We start from the raw sequence: 27,492 nt of genomic DNA, 5'->3' as shown, positions 1-27,492 counted from the left end.
TCCTACACTAACCCTTATTTTTGTTATAATTTCACATAAATTAGGTTTATTAAGCATGATTAACAAGGTAATTTTTGACATCATAAAGAAGAAGGATCTAATCGTGGGTTTTCTACAAGGCAACTTAATTTTCAGATTTTCATGTTGGTTCTATCCAAGCTTTGAGTCTTATCCTTTGATTAGTTTATTGGATAGATATTTATCTTCACAATCTCTGGTATTGAACCTATTTATTTGCCATCCAGATTGGGCCCATTACACATTTGGTTTAAAGTTTATTCTTATCACCAACTTGCAAATATTATAAATATGTTCTAGGTTGACTTGAGGATAAAATTAATTTTGGAGTGAAAATATAATGTTGATAAAAATCATTCAAAGACATTTGTGTAAGTGAGAGTAAGTTAACCATGGAAAAGTTGTGGAAGTTGTCTGCTCAATTTGTGTATTCATATGAAAACTAAAATTTAGATCTCATGCACACCAAGAGTTTTCAGAGTACATCATATCAGAGGGATGTTGAAGGCTAAGCTTTTAAGGTCCACATGACATATCTTTTATATATCTTTTTGTAATCAAGGTTGGTGCCTATTTATTTGAGTTGGTGCTCAATTCTTGTATTAGGGGATTGGTGTTTCCATTGAAGATTTTAATTAATATGAGTTGGTGCTCAATTCTTGAACTAGGGGATTGGTGTCTCCATTGAATATTTTAATTAATATGAGCTGGTTCCTACAAAATATTGTAAGTATTTTATTATATTTGTGAGAATATATTTGGGTAGTAGATCCACACAACAATTGTCATTGGGGTTTTTCCTTTCGGGTTTCTATGTATATTTAGTGTTCTCATATATTAATGTATGATTATTATTATCATTTGCATAGATTCTTTAATGCTAAAGTAAGATATAGTAATAATCCTACAGGTAAATTGGATTTAAAGTTGATATTTGGCATATAATAACTCACTCCCCTCTCAGTATATCTATGTGTTTAACAAAAATATTAAATATTTTATGTGGCAATTACATGAGGATTGTAATATACTTTAGTTATCCAAGCAATTAGAATATTGATAATTTTTCTTGTGGATGTTTCTTGTTATACTGCTATGGTTCTCCTATTAAAAAATTATGTTGCTGATGTGTTTAATTATTTTATTATTATTTCATCTCTACTTAATTTACAATTAAATTTTATTACAATATTATATGATTTTGAGGGCTCACCATTTTTTAATACAAGGTCCTCAAATAGTCATAAAGCATAACTTAAAATTTTAAACCAATAGGTCTTCCAACTCCTAAAATATCTTTAATCATGGACCAATTTGGAATTATACTCACCTCCCAACCATCTTACCATCACTAAGGTACCACATGGATACATTTTCAGCATCCTCTACCTACCTAGGTAGTAGAGACACAATTGAGAAATATTTGTTCGAAACTTAGCCTCCAACATTGTCCCACAAGTGTGGTGTTTTGAAATTCTTGATTCTACATCTTGAAGTAAGACTTATTAAATTATTTTCCTCCAAACCTCATGCTACAAGTTTTGATAATTGGCCACCCTAGGGCTCCCATGGATATCTCACATCCTATATAATTCAATTAATTTTCTTCTAAGATCTTAGGAATATGTACTAAATGATTTTAAACAAAGAAAAACTCCTCAAGAACATGCAAATTAAAATTCATGGAAGAATACATGACTCCACATTTAATTAAAATTTTTTAAAATCACCAAAATTTAACAATGTAAACTAATATTTTTTTCAAAGTATATAGGGTCTATCATTGATTGAGCTTGAAGCATCCCTCCCAAAATTTCTCACATTTTTGAAAAAAATATATATCAAAATTGTAATAAATATCTTGTTAATCTAAATCTAGTCTACATCACACTTTTATAAAAATGATTTTGTTTTAAAGATTTGACAAGATTTAAAGAGCCACTTCAAATATTTTTACCCAAATTGAAAAATGCATAAATTAAAATTGTAAAAATACACTCTCGACTTAAATCTAACGAATATCACACACTTTTACACTCATATTTTAGTTTTAATTTTTAATCAAAATAATTTTTTTCAAAATTAATTTACTACAACTTTGAAATTCTTAAAATTCTACAACCAACAAAATCAAGAAAAAACTCAATGAATATGAAGAAAATTGCAAGATGAATCTTTTTCGTTGTATGAGAAGTTGAGACCACCCAATCAATCTCTAGGTGAATGGGAATTCATTTCACAAGAAAGCATTTGAAAAAAATTCCTTTGAATCATATTTTTGCTCTTGCATTTTTCAAAATGACATAATGAATGAAAATAACATGCATTTATTTTCTTTTTCATATCACACTTTTTTAATTGAAGTTAACATTTCAAAAAAAAATATCGCTTAGGAAATAATTCCATTTTCCCAATTAAATGTCAATGAAATTAGAATTCACTTCACATAATATTAATATTCCAAAATTTAATTAACTTTCCTAACACTCGCTCCTCTATTTTCTAATAATTATGCTTAATAATTAATAAATAATTAATATTTTAGATAGTTGAACTAAATCTTTGCACATACCAAGAAAATACATAGATGATAAAAAAATAATACAAGAAGATATATTCATGGGCCTAACACATGGTAATTGAAAATTGTGGATAGCTCAAAGGATTTTATGTGTTTCAAAAACACAAAGACTAGTAACATGATATGACTAGTATTATCTATGTCAACATTTTATACATACCAACCATTGGTAAAATACTTATAAATTGTATATTCACTCAATAAAAAATTACACACATCTACCTAATATATAACAATAGTAGAAGCAAAGGATAAATTTTCACAATTAACTTAAATCACCCTTTCACACAATATACTATACACATGATATCAAATTATCACATCTAACTAGAAATCAGGATTTCAAATTATCAAATCTAACTAGAAATCATCTACAACTGACATAGTCTAGGAACACAATGCATAATAAACCATATTTAATAGTGATAGTGTTAAAATATTTAAATAGTTTAACACATAAATCTCATAAAAAATATCAATGGTCCTACAATAATGTTACAAATACTTTGATGGAACAATATATCTCATCGACAAGTTTGGTACAATAGCATATAGAATAAGAATTACGTAATATGCTAATGAAATACTCAATAAAACACATGTTGTATGAAAAAAAAACATACCAAACAAACAAAAGAGTGAGAATTAAACCCTTCAATTTTGTATTAAACAAATATCGATAGCCTACAACAATACAATTCCCACTTCAATCTTCTTTTGATAGTATTCTAGCAGAGTAAAAACGCTCATCTACAAAATACTATAAAATAAATATCTAATATATCTAATTTATAGAATACTAGATCAAGAAAATAAAATGTATTCGATATTGGGACTCAATCTTAACATGTCAAAATTTTCTTGAGTTCCCTCCCTCTTGTGTGTCTAATCCTATTTGATCCACTACTTATAATCGATCTAAGAAAAAATTAACGTGGGTATTCATTAATGATTTCTACCTTGGTGTACTATTTTTCCATCTCCTCACATATAAAAAAATATCAAACTCCATAGATTTAAAGTACGAGGGCTCTCTTCTTGATTTCATAGATTTTTTCTATGTTTTTCTAATTTGTAGGATTTCAATGTTTCCCTTGATGTCATGTTTTTCTCCTCAGTCCCAACCTCCTAGTGCATCACCTTTATTTTTTATAAGTCTTTCAAGTTAAACTATTTGACTTTTCCTTCCCAAAGTACCATTTACCTATTTAACTTAGTATCCTAATACCTTGTCCTTTGAACATTATCTAAGTCTAACTTTTGGATCTTTAGAATTGTCATTCCCTTGTACATTCTTCAACTCTCTAAAATATTCAAATTCCTTTTTAGTCCCCTTCAAAGTTGGAATTTCAAACTTCCCTCTCCCTCCATGCCCCCTATTAGGAGTTTAAATTTCTTATATGTTTATCAACTTGTCAAACTTCCATCCATCCACATACATTAAGGGATGATTTCTTCAATTATTTCATTTTGCAAAAAAAAAAAAAGGAGTGTCTCATGTGTCAAGTTCAAAGGTTTCCAAAATATTTGACATGAAAAAAAGAATAAAATATGAAGTATTGGTGTTGGAAATTTTGAAGGTTTAAGAACCACTTAAACCTTCAACATAATTCTATTAATGCCAAATGCTATAACCTAAAGATAATGCCAATGGGCATTTTCAAGTTCATAGCTTTTGAAACTTTTTAAATCACAAAAAATTAAGTAAAGAGGGATAGAGGAGAAAGTGACCAAGTTTTAAGTATTACATGGTCTATGAGTTTTCAAACCAAGCAAAAGTGTGACACATTTCAAAAGTTCACCATTATGCCAATAATATGACATGTTTCACAAAAGGAAAAGAGCTTTGACATATCAAGTAAGGGTAAATAAAATAAATATTTTAATTTTAGAAAGGAAAATAATGATAATATAATACCAAGTATTTCCAATAAATTCCACATACCCTCTAGCAATGCTTGTGATACTATTAGTAGTTGATAAGCTCTACAATCACCAAATTTAATTTGTAGGCACCCAAAAAACCTATTTGAGACAAAAGGGAATATATTTAAGAAGAAAAAGGAATAATTTTTTTTTTTGCTGTAATTAGTTTTTTGGTTACTATTATAGATCTTGATACACTTAAGAAATATCTAGATTCTATTTGCAATATATTTTTAAGGTTTTCCCACATAATTTCATGCTAGATCTAGAGGAGCAATGGATGAAATAATTTTTGTAAGTGATTTTCACACATTTTGGGATGTGAATGTTAAATAATTGACAATTGTGAGTAGAGTATCATGTTTTTCTTTGAATATTCAATGATTTTCTAGTAACGAGTCTCCCAAGAGTTTCCAAACTCTAAGAAATGTAGATCTAGTTAGTTGTTTATTTAAAGGGTTGGTAACTAAATCAATTTTAGGGTACAATAAAGTTTCTAGTATATTTGGGATTAAAACTCAAATATATAAATTATAAATGAAGGGATCTATTTTATAATAGTATAGTAAAGATTTTATAATGCACATTCTTGTAATTCCATATCTCCATTATTTTTTGTCAAGAATCATAGAAGTTGCAATTATGGTTATGCATTTCCTATTGCTACATATATTGGTAAGAAAGAAACTAAGGTTGTGTGACAATATATAATACACTACAAATATTTTTCAGTTACACCTCTTATTAAATCCCTATCTCATATTGCTTAATTAAATACCTATCTCGTTACAACACAAGAGGGGTTATGGTAAGTGCTATAAATGTATATTATGATTAATGATTATAGGTGAAAACTGATGAAAATTTAATTACAAACCAACTTATTTAGCCACTTGGTGCTATTTGTGACATGTCATTGACAAAATAAGACACCATGCTAAACATACAAACATGAACATTGAGCATTATATTAAATTTGAGTTGTGGAATATAAACACTAAGTACATGTGCATTTGAAGTACTAATATAGAAAGTAGCCTAGGAAATATAACATTGAGTAACAAGGTTAGATTGAATGTAGAAGACATGAGACAAACATAAGGGAAATATATATGCCAAAGAAAACACTCTCATATCACTTGTTAACATAAGTATGATTTTTAATATATTTCAAACGGAGAGAGGTAGGCAAGATAGCAGAGGTGGGCATGGTATTTCTAGGGTTTCTAGTGCTATAGCTAAAGGTTCTTTTGAGGGAGATGAAGATGGTGATGGGGGTAGAGTTATTGGAGTGTTCTTTTTCTAGGTGTGCATGTCTTCTGGGTCATTTTGAGTTTTAGTTATGGCTTTCGGCTGGTTGCTATGGGAGTCTAGCTGCTCGGTTGGTGTGGAGTCTTTGGCATTGGTGTCTTGTAGAGCTCTTGGTTCTAGAGACTTGGTAAAGGGAGATGTGGTTGTCTTTTTCTCAGCATTTCCTAACTCTTTTTTCACTACTTTTATCTTGGCTCCTAGTGTCATGCCTCTATCTAGTGGGTTCATCCTCTTTTCTATGTGGGGCTTTTAGTGTGGTGCCAAGGATTTTGGGGTTGGAGCTGCTATGGTAGCCATTGTGATGGTTTTTGTTGTTGCATTTGTTGTTGTTGTGGTGGCTTTAGTCTATGGGGGGGGTTGGCAAGGGCTACATGGGATCCTTGGTTTAGGGTTTCTTCTAGTTTTGGGGCTGTTCTCGGTCTCGTTGGAGCATGGTGGTTAGAGGATTTATTTGTTCTCAAGTGGGCTTGTGTTTCTCTTCCCTTTATCCGTTTCCATGCGATTCCTATGGAGGTGGAGTCTTCTCCTATTGATGTGGGGAATATTCTTGTGGGTAAGGATAGGGTTTGGTTATTTTTTCTCTTTTATTCCTCTTTTGTGGTTCCTAAAGAGGTGGTGGCATCCCCTATGGAGGTGGAGGTTTGCCTTGTGGTGGAGGTTGGAAGATAATTTTTGAGGGCTTATCTTATCTTTGGTTACTTCAATGTGGGGTTAGATCAAGTGCAGCTCTTTATATTGGTGGTTTTTTCCTCTACAGTCCCTATTGGGGTGGTACCTCTTCTATTAAGGCAGAGAGGGGCTTTGTAGGAGAGGTGAGGACTTTCTATTTGGGGGCCTTTGTTGACTATTGCAGGATGGTTTTGGGAGCCATTTTAAAATCCATTGTGCAGGTTTGGAGAGCCTATCAAAATCCTCTGTTCCTAATCATGCTCTTGGCTATTTGGGAGGTTTAGTTTATTCCAGTTAGTTTATTATGTATTATCATTTTGTCTCTGGAAGTGAAGGTTATGGGAGTCTTGTTAAAACCCATTGTTAAGGTTAAGGGAGATTAGAGAAACCCTTTTCTCATGATTGCCTAAGTAGTTTGTTTCGATGGGTTCAACCTTTTATTTTTATAGCTAGTATCTTAAAGCTTTGGTTTGTATTGGTTGGATGTGGGTTGGTTGCTAGTTGTCTTTGTTTTATTTTGTTGTAACGTTCTACAAGGACGGTTCTAGTTCGCTACAAAAACCGAGGGTTTTGGGTCCCTTTAAAATCTCCTATACAAGGTTTTGTGTCCCCCTCAAAATTTGATTTTCCCTTAATAAAAAATATAACTATGATTTTTGAATGAAGAGCTCACACTTGCAAAAATATAGGACTCAATTCAAAGGAATGAGGATTAGACCAACCTCCACAAATGGGGAATTGATAATTTCCATGGTAAAATTAGGGTGTGGTGTGTGAGTTAGAACAGGTTAAAAGAAAAGAGCGATATTGAGACATCTATTAGAGAGATTGGATGTTTGAGTTTGATTGACATCACATGGATATGAAAATGATAAATGACGATTGACAAAACATCAAAGATTTTTAGGAGTGACCTGATTTGATTTAAGTTTACTGAAATTTTAATCTTGCAATCATGTCATGGGATCGTAGAAGTTAAAGAGTTTTAAAGATACATCTCTTGTTACAATCTTCACGTGGATGAGTAATATATTGTAATAATGAAATAGTTATAATAATAAGATACTTATACTTCAAAATTATCTATGTTTTCTTCGTTCATAGATTGTACATATATATATAAGTATATATTGATTTGGCCACTATTAATACCATATCAAATTTAGATTCAAAATATATATTTTAACATCTAATATTAAAATAAAATTTCAAATAAAAAATCAAAGATACTAAACTAATTACTAAGATATACAACTAATAATGACAGCCGAAAAAATACAAGCTCAACCTAAATTATAATCTCGAACCTATTAGACACAACAAGATCCAGATTTGTAAGAAATGATTGATTAATAAATGCAACCTAAACCTGAATCTAGATCCTATGCGTATTAGACAAAATGAAAGTCTTAATATTAACAACAATATACGTGGTGACAGCAAACTTGTAGAAACTGTGAAAGAAATACAAAATTGTAAAACAAATAAATTGTTCTACTGATTCCATAGATTATATGCACTTATTAATCAAATGATTCAAGAAATTACAAGAACTTCTTGATCAAATAATCAACAATCAGAATAACTAATGAAAAATGAACAATCAGATTAACTAATGAAAAATGAATTACGATTGCCTCATCATATTGAGGTCATCGACACAGCTAAGCTCTTCGAGAAACTTATATGTTACCATGTAATGGTGCAGCATGGTTTAATTTAATTTGGAGAGATACAATTTTCATAGTTCCACATGGGTAAGCGATGTTGTTTTAAAGACAGGGAGTGGAGGCTTGGACTAAGTCGGCAAGACTTAATTTTGACCAGTCAGGATTGAATGGATATGAACCCTATAACAAAAATATGAGCAGTGGTGGTTGGTATACCAAAATAGGTTTACGTGGATTTTAATGACCGAGGAAAATATGGTGTTGTTCAACAGGCTCATGCTATACTTGGTTGCCACTCCAGATAGAAAGCGAAGAAAATGAAATAGAAAAATTCAGTTACTAACACTAAATTCATATGAATTTATAATCGTGTTAAAATATCAGTATTGCCTACCAACCTACCCAACAAAAGCGAAAGGACCTCATAGCTGATTTAATCCCTGTATCTATATATACAAACAGATTGAAACAGATTTTCACATCTCAGGTCAGAAACAATTTGGCAAATACTTATTAAGCCTGTTTAAGTTGTGATCAGATTTTGAAAGAGGATCTATTGCATGATTCTAGCAATGCAGACATTTTGTGGCGGCCTCCTGCTGCCACTTTTAGCATTATGGTTCACTATTCAATTTGTTTCAGCGAAACATACTGTGATTACACGGCGCTACAATTTCACTGTGGGTTATATATTTCTATGGAATGAGCTGAATTTTTTATTGTTTAGGAAAGTATTAAATTTTTACAGATAGCCATGATTGATTCTTTGTTCTAAATATCTACAGATCCAAATGACGAATGTGACTCGTCTCTGCACTACGAAAGCTCTCTTGACTGTCAACGGGCAAATATCCAGGGCCTCCAGTAGTTGCTCGAGAAGGAGATCGCGTGGTTATCTAAGTAACAAGTAATGTTAAAAACAATATTAGCATACATTGGTATCTCTTCTGCTCCCGCTACTCAGTTATTTACTTAATAAAAATAATATTATATGCCGATGTCCCTTTGGTGGGTGCACCTAATGAATTCCTATGAATTACTCAGGCATGGAATTCGGCAGCTTAGATCTGGATGGGCGGATGGTCCTGCTTCTGTCACTCGGTGTCCAATTCAAACCGGGCAAAGTTATGTGTACAAGTTTATTGTCAAAAGGCAGAGAGGAACACTGTGGTGGCATGCCCACATCTCATGGTTGCGAGCAAGCATACATGGGCCCATTATCATCTATCCCAAGAAGAATGCTTCTTACCCATTCCCTCGCCCAGGGGACTGGTGGAAAGCAAATTACAGGGGAGTGGTGGAATGCAGACACTGAGACTGTTATCAATCAAGCAATGCAAAGTGGTGCGCAAGCTAATTTGTCAGATGCATATACCGTCAACGGGCTCCCTGGACTTATGTATAACTGCTCTACCAACGGTAAGGGCGGGGTATTTAACTGGATGAAACATAACTAGACTGGTCGCTATTGTTCATTTGTTTATATGTAAATGTAACAAAGGTTTCCTCTGTTGTGTAATGCAGATACATTCAGGCTCAAAGTGAACCCTGGGAAAACTTACCTACTGCGTATAGTTAATGCTGCACTTAATAGTGACCTGTTTTTCGCAATAGCCAACCACACATTGACTGTGGTAGAAGCGGATGCTGTGTATGTCAAGCCTTTCCAAACCAATGTTGTTCTCATCACTCCTGGTCACACTACCAACGTCCTCTTGACAGCTATGTCTCAGCCAGCCAATGCCACATTCCTCCTGTTAGCAGGCCCAATCGCTACGGGAACAGCAGCTTTTGATACCTCAAGCAGTGCTGGAGTGTTAGACTATGTGACAGCAGCTAATTCATCCTCATCCTCTCTTCCTATGATGAAACCGACGCTTCCAGCCCCCAACGATACCTCCTTTGCCGCCAATTTTAGCCAAATGATGAGAAGCTTGGGCAATCCGAAATTTCCTGCAGCAGCTGTCCCTCAGAAGGTGGATAAAGAGTTCCTATTCACAGTGGGGTTGGGGCTAAATCCGTGTCCCCAAGGACAGACATGTCAAGGCCCTAACGGTACCAAATTTGCAGCCTCAATAAACAACATATCCTTCATTCTTCTCTCCACTGCTCTTCTTCAAGCATACTACTTTAATCAGTTCAATGGAGTTTACAATACCACTTTCCCTGACAAACCGCCATTTCCTTTCAACTACACCGGCACGCCGCCTAACAACACACAGACCCTCAAAGACACCAGAGTCGAAGTGCTTCCCTTTAACACTAGCGTACAGCTAGTTCTGCAGGACACCAGCATTGTGATCTTCGAAAGCCATCCTCTGCATCTGCACGGCTTCAACTTCTTCATAGTGGGTCAGGGTATGGGAAACTACAATGCAAGCACTGACCCATCTGACTTTAATCTGGTGGATCCTCTGGAGAGAAACACTGTTGGAGTTCCCAGTGGAGGTTGGGTGGCTCTCAGATTCCTAGCTGATAATCCAGGTATTAATATCATTACGTAATGTTAGCTTCAATCGCTCATCTCATTCAAAGATTTGTGCTTCTTTCGTATAAACATATATCCGATTGTAAGTATGTTTTTGCAGGAGTGTGGTTCATGCATTGTCATCTCGAGCTGCATACCAGCTGGGGATTGAAGATGGCATGGGTTGTTTTAAATGGAAATGGTGGCAGATCTCAGTCTCTTCTTCCTCCTCCCAAAGATCTTCCCCCATGTTGATAATTCATCCTTCAATTAGACTATTCAATTTGTGCTTCCTAAAATCTGACTGCGTCGAATCGTGTGCTGGTCCAAAATAGTTTGCAAACGATAAAGAGAAATATATCAGTATATTTGTGTATCAATAAGTATGCTTTGGAATATATCAGTGATGAGGCCTTGGTTGAATTAGTATGACAGAGACATCTCCACATGGACCTTTGAAAAGTGAAAGTGCGAAGATAGAATTAAAATTACAAGTTTTGCAGAGAATTTCTAGTATTTATTTTATAGGAAGATTCACATTTCCTTATAATATACTTATTTATTTTATTTTATTTCAATAAAAGTGGATTATTCCATTAAACTTTTTTTATTAATGTTTTTTATTTTTTACACAGGATTAAAAGAGCATACCAGAGGAAAGAACCTTGGGAAGAAAACTTCCAGTCACAGCTCATAAAATAAACCTATAGTATCTAACGGATCAATTTATACACCCCGCCCAAAACCACATACAAAATGCGGGCACAACACATATAATATCAGTTTTGCATAGAGCCCATATGACAATTTGCCAAAAAAACCCATCGGATTATTTTCAAATGTAGACTCCATAGCTGCTATCAATGGAAGAAGACAAAATTTTCCAAAGCCCTATGCCAAATCCCATGAGCCAAAAATCTTCCTGTCAAAAAAGAAAGTATCAAAAAACCTTTGGAAAAACACTATTATATCAAATACCATGACCTCGAACTCTTCTCTAGACAACGAACATGAATACTTGAAATGAAAGGGGAAAGCGTGAATAATTATCATCATAAAATTTTACATCGACGTTACTCAAGAAAATCATATGACTATTTCTGCAAACCTTCCCATACCCTAGAAGGAATTTCCTCAAAACCCACCTCTCACTGATTAGCATTGCTGTCAATGGCTAAATTTGCCAAATAATTTGCAATCTTATTAACTTCTCTGTAACAATGGGATACCAAGAAAGATTCAAACAATTCTAGTTTTTGTAAAATGGGATCAAGTATATACTACAAATTCCAACAATTCAATTTCTTTTTCATAACACATTGAATAATCACCATAGAATCACCTTCAATTATTAAGTCCTTAATTCCCAAAGAGATTGCCATATCCAATCCAAAAGACAAAGCATGAAATTCTGCATAATTGTTAGTTTTAAAACCAATAGCATGACACTTAGCTCGAATGAAATTTGTATTGTGATCATAAATTATCATGCCTACCCCAGCCGGCCCAGGGTTACCATGAGAGGCCCCATCAAAATTCAGTTTAAAGTGCCCCTACAGAGGAGGTTTCCATCTAGCAGAGCATCTCTTACCTATTGCATCATTCTTTTTTAAAATTGAACCATGAGAGGGTAAAACTGACAGCAGCTTCCAAACTCTAGTAACTCTACTATCCCAGTGTGAAAAAGAAGTAAGATTTTCCAAATTCTTATAAATAAATGACAAAGCAACCTCAGAGATTGAAGACTCAATTTTTAATAGAACGTCAGACATAGGAGACCTTGTTTTTTTAAATATCCTATTGTTTCTCTCTAGCCAAACATTCCAAATCACAATAGATGGAGATATGATCCAAAGACATGCATAAAAAGATGAGGCAAACATAAAGGGCCAAGATCTAAAATGGGAAATGAGATCCTTACCAATAACAAAGGATATATTTAACTTCTCAAACAACCACTGCCAACATTCATAAGCATAATCACAATTTAGGAACAGGTGTGAAGAAGATTCCAAATTTTTGTTACAAAGGAAAAGGGAAAACAACAGTAATACCAAGCTTGTCTAGTCTCATACCTGTAAGGACTCTATCCTGAACTGCCAACCAAGCAAAGGCTCTAGCTTTGGGAAGACAAGCCAAATGCCAAAACAACTTATAAGGCCAAGAAGATAAATCTTTAGCAACCATAAGAGAGTTGTAACCATCTTTAACAGTGTACTTACCAGAAATATTCTTTGTCCAAATAAGTTCATCCTTAGAATCAGAAAGAAATACAATTCTATCCCCCAAAATATTTTCAAAATCTAATTTCATGCTTTGATCAACATCTAATAAATCAATTGACTTCCATCTAGCTAGCTAAAGGGGTCCACTAGTCACAATTTCAAAATAATCTACTACAAAAACACCCCAAAGGGAGGAAAGAACAGTGATCAAAGGAGACCAATCCCTAATATTCACCAAAGGTGTGTGTGTCCATTCCATACTTCATCCCGGAATTTGACCTTTCTACCATTATGAACAATCCATGAGAGATGAGGCAAAATAACTGATCTACGTTTACAAAGGAAATTCCAAATAGCAGAACCCGAAGGCAAATTTGAGACTTTAAAAATATACTCTCTCGGTCCATTATTTAAATATTTGGCAAACATAATCTGTGCCCATAAGGAGCTAGGCTTGTCATATAATTTCCAAACCAACTTAGTACCTAAGGCTAAATTCTGATTCTCTAGACTCCAACTTCCTATTCCCCCAAGTTCCTTAGGTAAACATACCTTATCCCATGCAACTAAAGGAAGTTTCTTCTTTCCATCTTTATTATTATTCCAAAGAAAATCTCTAAGAGTATCCTGTAAACTAACAATGGCTTCTTTTGGAGACTTCAAAACAGACATGAGATATATGGGAACAACATTCAAAATAAACTTGATGAGAACAATTTTACTCGCCAAAGTTAACCATCTATGATTCCATGAGAGAATTCTTTTAGAAATGACCGAAATAATCTTATCCCAAAAACCAATCTTATCCTATTTAACAAAGAAAGGAATCCCAAGGTAAGTACATGGAAGATTTCCAGTCTCAAACCCCCAAAAGGATTGCAACCTATGCTGAACCAGTTGTGATGTATTAAGGAAAAAAATCTTTGATTTATCACCATTCACTTTCTGACCAGAAAATGATGCATAATTTTGTATTATTTATTGTTGTTTTATATGGTTGAGATTTTCAGTAGTATATTTCTTCATTCAAATATTTAAGTGAAAATAATGTTGTTCTGTAACATATAATTTATTCTTAAATATTATGTTTATTTTTCAACATCTAAATAGTCAATTAATAAATAGGTAGAAATATATAATTAATCATTAAAAAAACTACAATTTTGTTATTGACAATTTAGTCTATTTTGCAATAATAAGATTTGTAAGAAATTTTTAAAACATATCGATATCTGTCATTTGTAACTTTTTCTCATGATTTCTATCATATTGTTATCTGATACTACCTCATTTTGTACTACGCCAAACACTTTTCTAAATTAGTTTTGAAGTAAATTGTAAAAAGTTAAATTTAATTAAGTAATTGGATTAAGGCATACTTATAGATCTGTAAATTAAGGATCTATCTATGTTTTATTTAATCTCAATAAAAATACTACTTCTCCTCCTATGTATAGAATCTATGTAGATTTGCATCAACATATTTGATGTGATTAGTGATGACTCATATCTTCAATGCTAAATATGAAATATATGGGAATTATTCAAGTCATTGTGAAAAAATATATTTTCTCAATAATCTCTCTATATTTTCATTTATTCTTTCCAATAATTAGAGCTTCTATCAAATGGAGGTGGTGGGGGCTTTGTTGTGTAGAGCTCTGAGATGGGCATTCATTACGTATAATCTCTTCTAGTTAAAAGCTATATTCTTGGAATAGTTTCTCCCCCCCACACATGCACATAATTGCTTGCTTGTATTGATATACTACATGCATATGATTTAATTTATTTTTATAATGCCTCAAGGGTCTATCTTCCCCATCATGGACCATTAAAAATATCATATCTCAAGCCAAGGAGATAATTAAGTCTTTCGAGCAGTGTATTATGGGTTCTTGCAAGAAGTTGTGTCCACTTTTTGGCCAAAAAGTGGAAGATTTTTCCCTTTTTTTTTTTCTGATTTTGTCCCCATTGACCTAAATATTTGAGGCACTTAAAGAATGATTCTTGAAAAAATTCAATAATATAAAATGTAGTGCTCAAAGTCTACTTTCCAAATATGTAATTTATTTTAATACCCAGATCTTAAAAATGAAGTTTGAATAGGCATTACTAAAACCTATAGTTTAAAAGTTACTTTTTAGGACCATACCATGATTGGGCGTAATCACTATTTTGAAAAATCCGCATGTACGGCAAGCATAATTTGACCTAAACTTAACATTTTTCTTTTTAAACTGTATAGAATCGTTTGATGCCATATAATTTTTTTTTCAAAAAACTTAAAGACAAAAAAGTTATTAAAAATTAAAAAAACCCTGTTATTTCAAGTTTATGGACCTCTTTCATTAGAAATTATTTTAAAATAAAAATATTGACCCATTCTTTTAAAAAATTATATATTTGGAATCTAGACAGTGTGTACTATAATAGGTTTTTGTTGTTTAAAAAAATTCTGAAAATTAGGTGTTTAGATATATTTTTTAAGTTATTTTTTGTATGAAGCTTGATTTGGCCTTCAAGTTGTAGGTCAAACCAGGTCCAAGCCTCAGGTTTGGTTTTCCGAACCATTTTCCAAGCCAAATTCTGAACCTACAAGTGGGCCCCAAAAACATTTTTTTACAAATGGGATCCCGTATCCAAAACGGGATCCCGTTCTATTTTGCCAATTAATTAAAAATGAAAAAACAAAAAGGGATCCTATTTTGAATTAAAATGGGATATAGTTTTGTTTTGCATTAATTTTTGTTTTTGAATTTTTATAAATAAGAGATATTAAAAATGATAAAACATGTCTTCTTATGTGCGAGTTTTTACATAATATTTCATGATTTAGTTGTCCTTTGGAAGCTCTTTTGTTGCAATTTTAGATCCATTTGTTGAAGGTGGCATTTAATGCATAATTTTTTAGTCATGGGGTCTAAACAACATTAGAAGAAGAAACAAATGAGGGAATTTACCATTGAGGAAATTCAAGCAGAAAGAGAGAAGGAGGCCAAACATCAAAGAGATAGAAGAATGAGGATTTGACAAATGAATAATCCTGATGCTTCTGGATCTACAACAATGTAAGATACAAACATTCAAGATTATGCCTTGGGGGATAAGATGGATGTAGATAATGCAATTATTGATTATGTTGATGTGAATGAAACAATTATGAAGAATATTCCAAGTACTACATCCTCAAATCCAAGTATATCTTCAAATCCTTCTCTGGAAGACATGGATAATGTGATTATAGGTAATATTCATATTGATGATTTAGTAGAAGTTGGATATACCAATGTTGAGGTTGACAGAATTGTCCATGAAAATGAAAACCTTCATGTTGCTAAAGATGAAATTCCTTTGAATGTTGAAAGTGAAAATCCTTTTGAACATGGTGAAAATGAAAATCCTCCAATTGTTGAAGATCAGGGAAACTTTTTTATAAAAATTGAAAAAAATGTTTTGGATAATCTTCTTGGTAAGATTTCTCGGAGACAAATAAGAAAATATGCCAATAGAATATACAAAGAATTTTTTTATCAAAAAAAACTTGCAATTCAATGTCAACTTATGATGCAATTGATGAGACTGTGGAAAATGAGAAAAGTGATGAAAAAAATAGGCATCTATGTGAAACCATCAAAAAAAGATAAATCCATTAAGCATGCTATGTGTATTGTTGCAAGTGCCATTGAATGTATTGGTGCAACGAGTTGATCTAAAGATAAGAATGCGACATGACGAGTTATAAAAATTGCCATAGTGAATAACTTAACCTTGAATAAAATGATTGTAACCAACATTAGTGGAATTTTAAAGATGCATCCTAAAACATTGGTTAGAGTAGCTAAAAGAAGAGAAAGTATTGAAAATGATCCAATCAACCAAAGTTGGAGTTTTAGTGGTAGACTTCGAAGGTCAGATATGAAATTGAATATTGAAGTGAAATCTTTGGTTGAAAAGTTTTGGCATGATAATACAAGGGTATCATCTAATGCTAGAGATGTTCTAAAGTTGAGAGTGGGGTCTAAAATTCGTGACCCTTATCCAAAACACCTATTAGACACAACTCAAATTGAAATTTATAGAAATTTTTTGGATGAAGTTGTGTTACCTAGAAATATTACTATAAGTCAATGATCATTTGAAAAATGCAAGCCCTGGGATGTGAAAATTAATAAGCAAAGAATCTCTTGTTGTTGTAAAACGCACATGCAATTTCATTACTATTATGATGTTTTTTGATACCTACGTTGTGTTTTGCATAGCTTATCCAGGAATGTGGTATTGATATGCCACCTGAATCAATCAAGGAATTTGTAGCAAGTTTACTTTGTGAAAGAACTGATGGGCAATTATTTTATTTATGTTCTGTATCTCTGGACAATGTTCTAGTTGTGGCAATTTTTCAACACTAGTAGAATGTATGAATGAGAGTAGTGAAACTGATTTTAGACAACAACTAGTGGATGTTAGAAGATTTAAGAATGTTGAGTATCCCTTAAAGGATGGGAAAATAGGAAAGCATGTCGATTTAATCATAGAGAAGGTTAATGTACATGCATTCATGTCAAAATTTAAAAGTAAGATTGTACCAAAATATGTGACACACTCTCAACATGCTAGATGAATTGATTCTCAATTTCACACATGCAGAAATACATTTCCAATTGGAAGTATACTATCAGTGGTGGACATTGTAGAAAACTATACTATTAAGCCACAAGAGGAAATTCAATCTTAATATTACAATTCCACTCAAGTTGCTATTTTTTTTCATATTGTTTATAGACATGCAGAAGATAGCACATAGGATGATAGGAAAATCCTAAGGGAGTACCATTTCTATGTGAGTGATAATAGGATGCACTCAGAAGATTTTGTTCAATATTGTTATATTTTTCAGAAATATAAGAGAAAGAGGAATCCAAATGACAAATAATCTTATATGGTCAGATAATTGTACTGGACAATTCAAGAATGCTCGAATGCTTTATTGGTTAAGCAGAGCTCATAAGGAATACAATATCCAACATATATGGAGCATTTTTAAAGTTGGATATGATAAAGGAGAACATGATGGAGCTGGTGCATGTGTTAAAAGAATTCTTGCTAAAGAACAATTCAAATTTGAAGATAATGTAAAATTTAAAGATGCATGTGCAATTGTAGATTGGTACAATATAACCTTATCTATTGGATCAAGTGTGAACTCTACAATTCAACAATTCTTTTGGTTAGTTGAAGAGGAAAACATTATGCCGAAACTTGATTGTAAGACAGTTAGTGGATTGACAAAATGGCATTCATTTAAGAGTTCAAATGCAAGCACATGGACTAGATGGATAAGAGAACTTGCATGTTTTTGTTAGTTTTGTATTTTAGGTGATTCTGATGTATGTGAGAATACTAAATGGGTTGAATATTGGAATCAAAGATCATTGACTCCTACTCAAGCACAAGATCAGATTAACACAATTGAAGATAATGATCAACTGTTCGCATTAGATGATTATGATCGTGTTTTAGACCTTGTACAAAAAGGTAATCATTTAATTATTTTGTTGACCATTTAATAAAATTAGTTTCAAACTTTTTTATATTTAATGTAAATTAAAAATGGTAATTTTTTTATTCTAAATTTTGATAATTTATTAATTTTTTGTTTGTAGGACATGTGCATGATGTTGTTGCACCTGAGGATAATGAAGAAGAAACATAATATTGGTTGGCTCAATGTGTTGAGACTACACACAAATTAGTTAATCCTTGAGAAGATGATGATGGTTTTCATTATCCGACTCGTTCAGTGGTAGTTGTTGGAACTTGGCTAGGGAAATATTTGACAAGGAAGAATGGTTTGCCTCCTTTTGAAGATTATGAAACACACAAGAAGATAATACACTACTCACATTTGATTGTTGCAACAAATATACAACTAGTGAGATATCGCGTAAGACCTAGTAATAAAAAGTTGTGGACAATTTCTATGGAAGATCACTAGACAATTATAGATGCTTTAGAAAAAAGAGAAAATGCAGATGGTATAATGGAATAAGTATTTAAATACAAAAGTATGTATGTATGTATGTAGGTACATGTATAAATTTCTTTTTATTGTACCATTTTATGTAAATGGTTTAGATATTATTGTTTGATATATAGGTCCATCCCCTTATTGAGAGCTCTTACATAATTGTGGTACATGTAATGGAATAAGTATTTAATATATAGAGGTATGTATACTTGTTTTTAAAAGTACATTTCTTTCAATGATAAATTGATAAATTTCTTTTAAAATATAAGTGTTCATACTTCATTTAAAATATGAACAACTATTTTGCACTTCCATCTAGATTCTAATTTTTTTGTCCCCTTAAGCCATGTCCTTATTATTTTGATCGCCTTAAGCCACATGTCCCAATTGTACACCCATCCCCTTAAGCCTCATGTCCTAGTCAGTTAATTTCCCCTTAAGCCATGTCCTATTTAGTTCAAATGATCCTCTTTTAAGACACATGTCTTATTTCTAGTTTGATCCCCTTAAGCCACATGTCCCAATTATGCCCATCACCTTCAGCTTGCCTCATGTGTCCTAATTAGTAAATTTCCCCTTAAGCCATGTCCTACTTAACTTAAATTCACCTCCCTATAAATCCTATATATAATATAAATCTAACTATTTTTTTTTGTTGTAGGTTTATCTTTAGTAGTTTTTTTGTTGTTGGTGGCATGTGAAACGAGTTCATGAATCTTTAGAATTAAATGAAGATTTCCAATGAATTGGTAAGCATCATTTTTTTTGTTAAATGCTTAGTTTTAATTTCTATATTTGATGTTTTTCAATGATAAATTGTTAAATTGCTTTTAATAAATCTTGAAACCATTTTGTAAGTTTCCATCTAGATTCTAATCTTATGTCCCCTTAATCCATGTCTACAATTTAGTTCCATCCCCTTCCTTTCCACATGTCCCAATTATGTAGATAGATTCCCTTACAACTTGCCTTATCCTAATTAGTTCAAATGATCCCCTTTTAAAAGCCACATGTCCTATTTAGTTTGATCCCCTTAAGCCTCACATGTCCTAATTAGTTAATTTCCCCTTTTAAGACATGTTATATTTAGTTCGATCACCTTCCTTGCCACATGTCCCCTTAAGCCATGTGCCCTATTTTCAAATTCATTCCCCTTGTAAAGACACATGTCCTATTTACTTTGATCACCTTTCTTGCCACATATCCCAATAAGGCCTACATCCCCTTAAGCCATGTCTTAATTGGTACATGCATCATTTTTTTGGTTAAATTTGACTTATTTAATTTTTGTATTTTTAATTTCTATATCTAACTATTTTCAATTGTTGTTCTAGGTTTATATCTTAGGTAACTAAAAGTCAAGTTGGTCCAACATCTAATTATATACATATTTCTAATGAATTGGTAGACATCATTTATTTGTTAAATTTATGAAATTGACCTCAAGAAATTGAATTACTTTTAATATACATGCATTTAATAATTTAATTCTAATTAAGTTCTGATTAATTTTTTTTTGTGTGCATGTAGGTACATCTTGTAACTGATTTTAAGTGTGGAGATCTAATTTATCTAGATCGCTTTTGAAACTGCTTTTAATGTCTTAGATTGGATCAAACTTATGTAATACTTTATATTTCAGAATATTGAGTTCTTTAATATATAGATGTAAGACATGTGTGGATCTTGAAACTTTTAAATTTGAGATGTGGATCAAACTTTTATTATATTCAAGAGATGCACAAATTAAACTTTTTTATATAAGCTTTTAGTACATATGTGTACATGTGTTATTTTAAAAATTATCAATTGCTTTGAATTTATTTTTAATTTATACAATGTGTGTACATGTGTTAATTTAAAAAATATCAAAATTGCTTGTTTTATTTTTAATGTATACATGTGTACTGTAAGTGTGCTATTTTTATAAATATCAATTGTTCATGTGTATATGTGTACAACTACAAGATTCATTTATTTTTATCTCTAGTTAAACAATTACAAGCTTCAGTTATTTTTAATGTATTTATTTATTTTTAGTACATGTACACATACACATATAAATTTAAATTAAATTGTGTATAAATTTAATAGACATATCTATGTCAATCATTTTTAACATTGCACAGTATGTCATGAAATACATAGCTCCAGATGATTATAAATAAATAAATATACATAAATATAATATCCATGAAACATGTATGTAAGTGTACTAGAAGTTTGAATGTAAAACACACACACACACACACACACACACACATATATATATATATATATATATATATATATATATATATATATATATATATATATATATATATATATATATATATATATATATCACATGTACACGTGCATATGTATGTCAAGTCTATGTGTGATGGAACAAGTCCACATGTGGTCAAAATGAAATATAATCAAAGTATGTGCAAAATAAACAAGTCCCATGGGATGGAAAGATTAAATGTCAGTAAATTGCATGAAAGATATGTACATGTAACAAATATATATATATATATATATATATATATATATATATATATATATATATATATATATATATATATAGCCCCTAAAATGAAGACGACAAGCCCTAAATCATTTTAGATTTCTCTTCAAGCTACGTGGATGAGAATGAGGAGAAGATCCACTCAGCAAGACAGAAATGAAAGTTTGTGAGAACTACGTAGTTCATGTGTAATTATATATATATATATTTAAAAATAATTTTAAAAATTTCAATTATAAGTTTAGTAGCACATACATGTACATGAGTATGCTCATCTCCTCTAGACTCCATTGAGGGCTCTGCATCTCTAGGTGCTATAGGGGTAGTTGATGCCACAACTATCTCATTCTATATAGTACATATACATATATATAGATCGACCCATGATTTAAAATAGAAATTTAAATTAAATTTATATTTAAAATTTTCAATTTGAACTAGAGAGAAAATGTTCATACGCATACCTGAATTAGATCATCTCCTCTACGCAATGTATACTGGGTGACATCAACAAAAGCTCTACTATCAACAAGATCCTACAAGGTATTTAAAATAGAGATGTGTGCCAATTATATGCATGCACATACATATATATTTAATATATATATACAAATTAATTTAATTTTTAATTAAAAACTCTGAAACTTATATTAAATTTATTTTTAAATTTAAATCAACATTAAATACCTTAAATGCAGACAATGTCTACAAAAAACTAACAATAGGGTCAGGATGATCATATGGCCCATCTGAATGTAAACTCATCCTAATGGTCGTGTTCACCTGTACAACAAAATTAATTAAATATAGATATTAAATTAATTACATGTTTAAATTTATTTAAAATATCATGTAAGTTTGACGAACAAAATTAATTAAATCTCTAGATATATAAATTAAGATAGAGTGTCAATGTACAAATCTCTCTACTCATCCGCAACAACCGATGCTGGAGGAGTTGCACTCACCATAGTGGCAGGTGGATCATTCAACGTGGAAGCTGGTGTCATAGTGGCTCCAAACATGGGCTGGAGACATACATGCGTAAATAGTGAAGACATATAGATAGAGAGGTCTATATAAATATAAATATAAATATATATAGCAAACTGCATGTATTTACAATCTCCCCATACTTGTTTACCACATGAATAATGATCCATGGGATGATCATTGGCACAAACAAAATCAACATATAAACCAATATTATCATGATTAGTGGATGCTCCTTGTGTAGCTAAAGAGAATGGACCATGATGTGAACTCGAAGCAAGGCCTGGACCATCACAAGGCCCATAGCATAGTCGATGGAAACTCATACAAAAATGAGGTGTCAATGTACATGGAATGGCTGTACTCATGTCAACATCATCCTCACCTCCTAGTAGATCTCCACCAATGTCAATGTGGCCACGATCCATCAAATGAGATGTCTGCTGACTAAGGCTACCAGTGAGTGTGGTCAATGAGTCCAATGCCGAGATAAAAGAATGCTGATGAACAGTCATAGGTATAATAAGCATAGGAGCCACAATGGCCTGACAATGGGCAGGTCTATTGGGGTCAATAGGTGCCCCCAACCTATCTTGTGGCATGCCACCACCAACACCCTGGAATGCTCTAATATCAAAATAATTGGGCTTTAAACCCAAAACAAACTCTGCATATAATTTTCTCAAGAACTATAAGGGGAACTCTAAGTTGGCATGCGGTGGGGTGTCAAATACCATCTGCCATCGATCCCAAAAATTATCGGCCATGCCCCGATGTGTGTACCACCCCATGAATATGCGGGATTTGTTTGGTGGAATGGGTTCACCTATGATGGGGTTTGAAAAATATGGAATAAAGTGAGTTTGTCTATTCTTAAGTTCAAAATATCCCTATAGGAAAGGCCATTAGAATAAAATTGATGTCTCTCTTCTCTCCATGCTTGATGTGAATTGAGCTCTGCATGTATAGACCTAACTGAATCAATAACGTTCGATGCCAAATGGTGCATGTGTGGGGATATATGTGCTGCTCTAAGGATCTCATTAACTTTCCCCTATATGAAAACAACATTCTCATCAATAATGGCTTGAAATCGAGCCTCAAAAGAACCAAGAGGTGGAGGTTGATTCTCAGGTGGAGGTAGAGAAGGGGGTGGGGGTGGAGGTGGTGGTGGAGAAGGTGTGTAATGCCCTGCCAAGAAACCCTGAAGGGATTAAACTAAAACACAACAGTAGATTGCAATAATTTTTTTTTAAAGTGAAACACAACACAATAATACAATGAGATATCAAAGTTCAGATTACACAGTGAAAGACATCAAGTAACACCTAAAGAGTTTCCCAACGTGATTATGTATTTCGACATTTCACTTAACTCACACTAATAAATACAATAAGTGGAATATCTTATAACAAGATAATTCTTAAACAAGGATAATTTCTTTCAGAAGATGAAAATATAAATCACAAGATAAGGTTCATCCATTAAGATTTATCTATACCTTACATTCATACTTTTCATTAAAATATAATCCTAGCATCTAATTTAATAACACACTTGAATTTCATCATATACTAATGAGAGCTATCCATGCATACTTAATTTCATTAACAATAACTAAATATATTCCAATATTCTAGTCTACATTCTTTCACGATCGAATTTACTGTATTTTAAAGATGATTGCATACTTGCAATGAAGAATAATTTCATCTAATCCACTTATACATTCTATCAAAATGTCATTCATACATGCTGACCTTAAACATGAAACATAAGAACCAAGTATCACATAACACCAAATTGGTCTCGGAGTTCACCCCTAAAGGGCTACATCTCCTAGTCTGCTCAACTGCAAGAGCCCTCTGATAATTAAATAAGTTTAGAATACATAAGGTTCTCATCATTTACAATCCTGCCATTCGAGCAATAAGCCAATCTTTAACTAATTCCACTATAATTCTTAATCTTGAGGCTATCAATGGAGAATTTAAAACCAAAACTGCATGAAGAACATTCAAGCCCATTTTTTTTTTTAAACAATTAACCAAACTGATAAACAAATTCCTACCTCAATAAGCATTCTTGGAAAGGATCTGATGGAGAGCCCCAACTTGCAGCTCAAGAAATCCTTCTCCTTCCAAAATCCCCAAATTTTCCATCCAAAATATTTTCAAAAAGAATATTTTTCCCAAAAAAATCAATCCCCCATATTTTCCAAAAATCTAGGTTAAATGGGAAAGGTTTGACCAAAATTTTATTTTTAGAATTAAAATATTTTATTTAAAATAATTCTCCGAAAAACATTCTTTTAAACTATATCAATAAATCAAACTTGCTTTTCAATTTAAAATTGATTTTCTCAAATAACTGAAATTAATATTTCTATTAAAAAAATGCCAAAGAATTAAATAATTTTTATTTCCATTAAATTTAAATCTTTCTTTTCATAAGCATAAACAAAATACAATTAATATTTAAATTTAACCATTTAATTAAACTTGCTACCAAACTGAACCGACCAATTCAATTAACAATTAATAACATAAAAAGGGAGCCTATTTAATTTAGTCCCCAAATAAACTAATGCTTAAACACACATTAAATCAAATTAAAGATTAAGGATTAATTACTCAATTTAACCATACACACAAAACACGCAACCCAGGAAACCACCTAGATAGACGACCCACATACCCAATGAAAGGGGATACCAACGATAATTGGCGATGCTCACTTGAGCACGACTATGGTCAACCAAGGGTCTTACGACCACCTAGTCCAAACTCTAATGACCAAAGAGGTACACTCAAACCTGGAAATTCAGGCAGAGATGAACCTCGCACCCATGCGGCACTATACCTGAAATCTCTTGCAACCAAGAGTCATACATGCATACATATATAAACTTAATGAAAGCATTAGCTCGAGATAAATAACACGAAATAAGAAAACTAATCAACTTGTATACAAGCTGGTGTGAAAACCACATTAACAGGTATGCACTAAAATCAAAACATCTAACTATAACACTATAATATGATAAACTAACCAAGGTCAAATCGAGATTAGAAATTGATTAGGGTAGGGGTACTACATTCTCGCCCCCTAGATTCTGACTTAGTCCTACAAGTCGTAAGGCTAGATGGAGAACATGTTGCACTCATTAGCCCTGAAACTCATTCAACAAATATTAAATTGCACATAGGAATCTTTCCATAAATAAATGAAACATTATTGCTAAAACCTTTACGAATGCCATTATCCATTGGCAAGATACATCTAAAACCATACACTTCTTAAAATATTCTAGGAATCCTCAATAATCATAGCAAAGAAACAAGAATTTTCTTCCTTTCATTACACCAAATTAAAGCATTAGAAGAGGTAAACAACAATTACCATACTCATCTACAAATATGACAAGGAAACATGCCATCATGATCAATTTCCGTAACCAATACATCTTTTTCATAAAAAATTATCGCATAGAACTAGCTTCCAAATATCAATTTCTACAACCAAGTTAACTTTCATGGAATAAGGGCAACATAGATAACTCAATTATTTACACTTGCCAGGCACATGAAAACCTTTCCAAAGACTATGTCCCATAACATAGTGACAAGTTAACACAATTTACTCCATGATACACATAATAACAATCCACATAACTAGAATGCATAACTCAAAAGGCCACATGTGAGCATGTCTAATTCTTGGTCAAAGATAACATGCATGATCAACATCTCTATGCCTGATCTCGAAACAATAATATGATCATAAATATCCAATATCTCACTCAAGGCTCGATGGTGCTATGGCACACCATAGTGGTGTTACCTTCCATACAAGACCTTCATGAACATCCCTTGTTGAGTAAGGTGGTTAGCCTCCAAGAGATAGTCACCACACATAGGTAGGTAGTGGATCCTAGCTGCATCACAGCCTCACATACCCCCATCCTCAAGGTTCCCTGTGTCTACTTCCTCGTACACACTCTACCAAGACCATCTCATATGTCCTTGGAGAAGAATTTCACATTTCAACACAAGACCAGCCTACGAAAACAATAAGGGTAAACCAGTTTAGCCACCAAAGTACAAGATGAATAAAGATAATAAATCATCAATTCCAATAGTAAGCCAAGAAAATAATCCAAAATTGCAACACCAAATCAAGTATGCAAAAGATCACAAGATCGTGACTAAACTTTCAAAGTCAAAATAAAATAAATTGTTGGTCTCCAAATAAAAAAATAAAAATATCAACTGCACATAACATCACTATGTGATTAGCATCTAGCCACCAACAAGGAAGGAAGGAACGAACGAAAAACTATCACACTAGATCATCATGTGGTGCGGCTAAGTCACACATCTAGACGCCATGGCAGTGTGCACCTCGGCATCACCTCGCATCACGTCATCACGCGACATGGCTCTACCCTAAACCTGTTGGTAGGCCACATGGAAATGTCTACTACATCCCACATCGTGTCTCAGCATGGCATGGCAATACACCAAGCAGAAAAGACACGCAATGGACATATCCCGCATGGTAGTGTACCTCATGGAAACAAGCACACGCAAGTCACATCCCACATAGCGACGCATCTATAACGATACTAACTGTAAGCCAGAGGTATACATGACTAAGGTCCACCCACATGTCCACCAACACATACTAACTAGTAGCTCATGTGGATAAACCTACCTTTCATGAAGACAAGGCAAAGGATCCTCCAAAATACGCCATCACTATGCTCAAGAATCACCATCAAAATGCTCAAATAAAGGAGAGGAATAGGTTGTCACACATAAACCTATAAATAGATTCATCAAAAGGGAAAGTATTGACTACACCTTTGATACTATCTTATAGTGTAACTATATCATTCCTTGAAATAGAGAAGCTAAAGTCACTTTGCGCCGACATTACTCGTATGCCAATCCATACTATTCAAGGAATGGTGACTTCAAATACTACCCCTTAACATACTGAATTACCCACAACCCGAGGTTTGGTACTTAGTAGGGAAACAAATAAGCAACATCACATAAACAATATGGTTTCCCATACTCATAAG

The 27,492-nt window shown here is 32.6% G+C and overlaps 1 pseudogene; it reads left to right on the top strand.

Annotated features, from left to right (window-relative positions):
- Positions 1 to 8,120: 8,120 nt before the first annotated feature.
- LOC131030697 (laccase-4-like) lies at positions 8,121 to 10,897 on the top strand (annotated as a pseudogene).
- The last annotated feature ends 16,595 nt before the right edge of the window (positions 10,898 to 27,492 follow it).

Source organism: Cryptomeria japonica, chromosome 10 (assembly GCF_030272615.1).
Source record: "Cryptomeria japonica chromosome 10, Sugi_1.0, whole genome shotgun sequence".
Classification (NCBI taxonomy): domain Eukaryota; kingdom Viridiplantae; phylum Streptophyta; class Pinopsida; order Cupressales; family Cupressaceae; genus Cryptomeria; species Cryptomeria japonica.
Note: the sequence above shows the minus strand (reverse complement) of the source record. Positions and strands in the feature narration are given on the sequence as shown.